The following is a 6,315-nucleotide window of genomic DNA, read 5'->3' as shown; positions in this document are numbered from 1 at the left end:
CAGCGCTCGGCCACTGCAGGAAGCGCGGAAAAAAAACAACGGACAACAGTCGAGTGATCAAGTACTGATCAAGTAATGATCAGCACTTGGTGACAGAAAGGGGGATGGGCAGGGGGAGAGGGGGATTGGGGTGGATGAGGTGGGATCAAAAAATCCTACTTACAGTTGTCGTCTTTTAGATGTCTTCTGTAAGATGTCTTCTGGAGCAGGAGCGACGAATGTGGTGTCACAGGCTTCTGTGGCACTGCAAGGCCCAGCACGGCGCACAATCGGACAACGCGACGGCCCTCTAGAAAAGAAAAAAGGTTAGTTGAAAAAAAAGGGGACAACAGAGATGGACTTATCAAAGTCTTCTCTGTTCTTCTTTCAGCAACAAGATCATCAGAGGGTTCGGGAGGAGGTTCTGGAGCAGGATCCGCAGCAGCAGGACATGGAGCAGGAGACCTAGGAGACCGCAGCAGGAGGCGGGAGCAGCAACAGCGACTGGAGAAGGTGAGAAAAAGGTCTTGTGGTGTCACAGGTGCTTCTGTGGCACCACAAGGCCCAGCACAGAGGAGATCAAACGTGACCGCTATGTATAAATCCTCACCAAGTGTGAAGATCTGCAGGGCGGTCACAGGGGGGTGACAGCTAGGTCAAAGGCCGGTCACCTCCCGGTCAGGTACTCTGATTGTCATCATCGATCGCACCAGAGAGAGGCTGGGGCCTGGGCAGCATAACAGGGCATCATAGGTAGGTGACAAGCAGGTCCTAAGCCGGTCACCGCCCTGTAACCTGTGTTCAGGTACTCGGATTGGAGAGATCGATGTCATCATCGATCGCTCCAATCAGAGCTGTCTGGGGCCTCTGTTGACATCACAGGGGGTCATGGGGCGGTGACAGGCAGGTCACAAGCTGGTCACCGCGCGGTCGCGCTATGATCGGTGCAATTGATGTGATCGGCGATCGCACCTATCATAGCGGGTTGGGTAGACGGCTGGGGTCTCTTAGCAACAGCCTAGGATCGGTGCCCTTAGGAGCACCGATCCTAGGCTGCACATCACTGTTTCAGGCAATCTGATTGCCGGAAACAGTGAGAAATGCTGTAATTGGCTGTTCAGAATTGAACAGCCAATCACAGCGATCGTGGGTGCGGGGGGGGCGACACCCCCAGGGATGACGGCGCCATCTGCCCTGAGGTAAGCTGGCGCCAGAAATTTAATGCGATCACAGCAACTTGGGTCGCTCTAGGAGAGACGTTCTTTTTTGAACATCCGAAAGACGCACTCCGTTGGATTGATCTGAATGAGCAGAGGATCCGTCAAAATCAATAACTTTGAACCTGGATAAGTAAAGATATTTACCATCGGAGTTTCCCAATTGAATATTGGGGTCATATCCTTTACTGCCTAGCCCACGGCCCAGTGCACACAACTATCCTGAACTATATCTGAATATTGCAGGCCCCCAGAAAGTGTTTAACCCTTTTCGTTTTAGGTTGATTGTTCGCTTGCCTTGTATACGGCTACAGGATGGACTGGTGCCTTTCTTCATCCAGATTCAATGGATGGATTAAATGTGTTTGTGGGGCTTTTGTTTCTATAACTTGTTATCTGGTTCTGCAAATACTAGTGGTCAAGCCGACTAAAGGCCCCATCACACTTAGCGACACTGCAACGATCCCGACAACGATGCGACCTGTCAGAGATCGTTGCTGCGTCGCTATGTGGTCTCTGGTGAGCTGTCAAACAGGCAGGCTCACCAACGATCAGGGGAGCAGCGACATCGTGGAAAGAATCTTTCCACGATGTCCTGCTCCTGGTTACCATCGGGTTACTAGGGGCACACGCGCACCTAGTAACCCATTGTTTATCATGGTTACCACTCTGCTACGGTGAGTGGGAGGTTACCGCTCACTTTAGCAGGCTCGTAACCATGATAAACATCGGGTTACTAGGGACACACGCGCACCTAGTAACCCGTTGTTTATCATGGTTACCACTCTGCTACGGTGAGCGGGAGGTTACCGCTCACTTTAGCAGGCTCGTAACCATGATAAACAACGGGTTACTAGGTGCGCGTGTGCCCCTAGTAACCTGATGTTTATCATGGTTACCAGCCTGATCGCTGATCCCGCTGGTCACACACAGCGATGTGTGCTGACGAGCGGGAGGGCAACGACCAAAAAATGGTCCAGGACACTTTGCAGCGATCAGCGACCTCACAGCAGGGGCCTGATCGCTGCAAAGTGTCACACATAGCGACATCGCTGGTGAGGTCGCTGTTGCGTCACCAAAACCGTGACTCAGCAGCGATCTCGCTAGCGATCTCGCTATGTGAGATGGGGGCTTAAGAGGAAATACAAGTCACCTGTATTTTTTCAATCCTTATATGACTACATATTATGGCTGACAAAGTAAAATTCCTTTCATGGAATGTTAGAGGTCTGGGGGACTCCTTAAAGAGAGCGGCGGTCATGGAATTTATCCGGGATCACCTGCCAGCAATTATGTGTCTGCAGGAAAAGCACTTTGGGAAAAACAGTGTTGTGGATATGAAATATTCATGGCTAGGCCACAGCTTCCACTCTACCTTCTCCACATATTCTAGGATGGTTAGCATCCTAGTACATTCATTATATCCCTTTTGCATTACAGTAATTGATTCCAAGATAGATGGAGAAGGCAGATTTGTGGGAATCCACTGTAAAATATTTACAAAAGAAATTCTACTTGTGGCAGTCTATGTTCCTCCTCCATATAACAACATTACTTTGAAAAATATTGCTTCAAAAATGAATAAGATACCGGGAGTTCCAGTCCTTTGCATGGGAGATTTCAATAATGTTGTTCATCCCTTTTAGTATAGATATAGATCAGACACTGCTACAAAAACTGCCCCCATAACTAAGTTTGGAGAAATACTATCAGAACTATCATTAGTGGACATATGGCGACACAAATATCCTAACTCTAGACAATTTTCTTGCTATTCTAAGACACATAAAACATTATCGCGTATTGATATGGTATTGGGCACAGAACATATTTCCCCCTTGTTAAGAACAGTGGAATATTTGTCCAGGGTGCTATCAGATCATTCACCCTTGCTGACTACTCTTTGTTTTTTACCCAGGTCGCTGGATTCTCTGACTATGTGGGCCATGAATCGCTTCTTGCTTCAAATTCTAGATATTGCACAGATCACATCTACCTAGAGCACTATTTTAAGGAAAACGACAAACAAGTGTCGCAAAAAACATTATGGGATGCCATGAAAGCGTGCTTGCGAGGAGTCTTAATACGGGCCATTAACAGATCTAAAACTAAGACAAAACAGTTCGGGGAGTTTTTACGGGATAGAGTTAGATCTAAAGAAAATAAATTTGTATTAACCGGTGTAAAAGAGGACCTGATGGTGTGGGGAGAGGCACAAGAAGCATACACCACACATATCAAGGAAAAAGCTAAAAATAAACACATGTTTGCCCAGACACACTTTTTTGAGGAGGCGGAGAAGGCAGGGCACTTACTGGCCGTGATAACAAGAGCCCTGATGGGGACTTCTTTTATTGGTGCTTTGAAAGACAAGGAAGGAGTGGTAGTAACCCAGACTGACCAGATCTCAAACACTGCTAGAATTTTATAAAGATCTATATAAATCCAAACTGCAATTTAATAGAGAACAGATCTTATCCTACTTGAGGGAAATCAAACTACCGACATTCAGCAATAAAGATCAAGAATTTTTAAATAGACCACTACAGCCGGAGGAGTTACAAATGGCAGTAGCCTCTATGGCTAATAACAAATCGCCAGGACTAGACAGGCTTCCCACGGAAAAATATAAGAAATTTGGAGATATTCTATTTCCCCACTTACTGGTTACCTTCGAGGAAGCAGTGAGGAGGGGAGCCCTACCCCATTCAATGCAAGAGGTGGTGATAGTAGTCATACCTAAGCCAGGTAAAGACCCTTTAATCCCTTACTCATATAGGACCATATCTTTATTGTCAACTGATGTTAAAATTATTGCAAAGGTTCTGGTGTCTAGATTCAATACAGTAATTTCTACAGTAATTAATACTGATCAGTTAGGCTTCATGCCAGCTAGATCCACAGCTGTTAATATCCGAAGATTGTTTCTTAGTCTTCAATTGCTGGTGGATGGTGATGGGGACAGGGCTGTATGCTCTCTGGACGCCGCTAAGGCATTCGATTCTGTTGAGTGGGAATATTTATGGGCGGTGATGGAAAAGTTTGGTATAGGACCTAGTTTTATTTCATGGGTAGGACGGTGGCTAGAATACGGGTAAATGGACACCTCTCACCGGCTTTTGGACTGGGTAGAGGTGCCCATTGTCCACACTGCTCTTTGCACTGGCCATTGAACCCCTGGCTTCGGTTATCAGGGAGCATCCAGGAATAGTTGGGTTTTGTAGAGGGAATAGTGAAGAGACGGTCGCTTGATACGCTGATGACACTTTATTATTTCTGGCTAAAACTTCTGAGTCCCTTCCTATAGCAATGGAAACAATAGAAACATTTGGAAAATACTCCGGTCTGAAGATAAATTGGAGCAAATCAGTTATATTTCCATTGGATAATACAGATTAGAATGCTTCCCACTACATTAATTCAGGTTTACAAGTGGTATCGCAGTTTAAATATTTAAGCATCAATATATCGGTAAAAATAAATGATTATGAGAAGTTGAATCTTGACCCAGTCTTAATTAAATTTAGAGGTAAACTGGGTGCCTGGTCTAAGTTACCGGTGTCGGTTGTGGGCCGTGCTAACCTGGTCAAAATTATCTGGATGCTACAATTGCTGTATGTTATACCCAATTCCCCAAAATGGATAAATCAGAGATTTTTCTTTAAAGTCAGTCAGGAGTTTAGAAAATTAATATGGGGCAAACAGACTCCGAGAATTTAACTGGAAACATTGCAAAGAAACTAAACAATGGGAGGGCTTGCGGTTCCTAACCCATGGGTATGTTAAGTGGCATCTCAGCTTCAACATATCCGGGGATGGGATGACCCTGGGGGAAGGGGAGCTCAGCATATGTTGCTACAGCATTATTTCCAATCAGATAAACTCTATGAGGTATTGGAGGCACATAAGTTTGGGACACTTGGAGGCAAAATACCAACTATGCTGTCATGTCACAAACTTTGGGGGACGGTGAAAAAATTACAAGAAATAGAAGGTGTTTCGCAATTTACTTCATTATGGAACACTCCATGGCTTCCAAACTATGCCAACTGGTGGGATTTAACTCCTGGAGCTCCAAGGGTTTACAGACTTAATTAAGTGCTGATAGGTGATGTGATTAAGGAATTCTCACAGCTGCAAAACGAATATGGGTTACCTCCCTCTGAATTCTACAAATATTTACAATGTAGGCACGCATATCGGGCGGAAGGCAATGTTCTGGAACAGGGGGGCACCCCGAAATTCAATAATACAGAGAATAGCTAATCTACACAGTTCTCGTGGACTGATCTCATTACTTTATAACATTCTCTTAGGCTATGTGCCCACGTTGCATTTATGAAGCAGAAAATTTCTGCTGCATAAATGCAAGTCCTCTCCCGGAAAAACGCATGCGGAATTCCGCACGCGTTTATCGCGCATTTTTCGCGCGTTTATCACGCGTTTTCCACATGCGGAATTGCCTTGCGTTTTTTATGCATTGGACAAAGGCAATTCCGCTTGCGGAAACGCAAAATTAAATGACATGCTGCGGATTTTTGAACGCGGCATAAACGCTGCGGAAAAATCCGCAGCATGTGCATAGAACTTGCGGAATCCCATTGGGGACCATGGGGTGCGGATATACATGCGTTTTTCAAACGTTTACGCTGCGGAAATTCCGCAGCATATACGCTTGAAAAATGCTACGTGGGCACACAGCCTTAGACATTATATTGACAACCCAGCCTATACGAACAAAAGAAAATGGGAGTGTAATGGGACCCATAAAGGAAAATCACTGGTCAGATATACTGGAAAGAGTTCCACAACTGTCTTTAAGTGAATCCCATAGACTGTCCCATATATATGTGATACACCAGGTATACAAGACACCTTAACTCTTATTTAACAAAGGATTTTGTTCAAATCCCCACTGTCCTAGACGCAAAACTAACATAGCAGATATGCTTCCTATGATGTGGAACTGTCCTAACTTGGTGTCCTTTTGGAAGAGTGTTGTAGCAATGATTAACAGGGTTTATTCAATTGACGTAGAGCTTTCACCATTGGTATGTATACTGGGACATGTTGAAGATCTGACTATTGATGATTACAGCAAAATTGCGGTAGCACGTAT

The sequence above is a fragment of the Phyllobates terribilis genome, unplaced genomic scaffold (assembly GCF_046119375.1).
Source record: "Phyllobates terribilis strain yellow unplaced genomic scaffold, ASM4611937v1 Scaffold_13__5_contigs__length_258822181, whole genome shotgun sequence".
Classification (NCBI taxonomy): Eukaryota; Metazoa; Chordata; class Amphibia; order Anura; family Dendrobatidae; genus Phyllobates; species Phyllobates terribilis.
Note: the sequence above shows the minus strand (reverse complement) of the source record.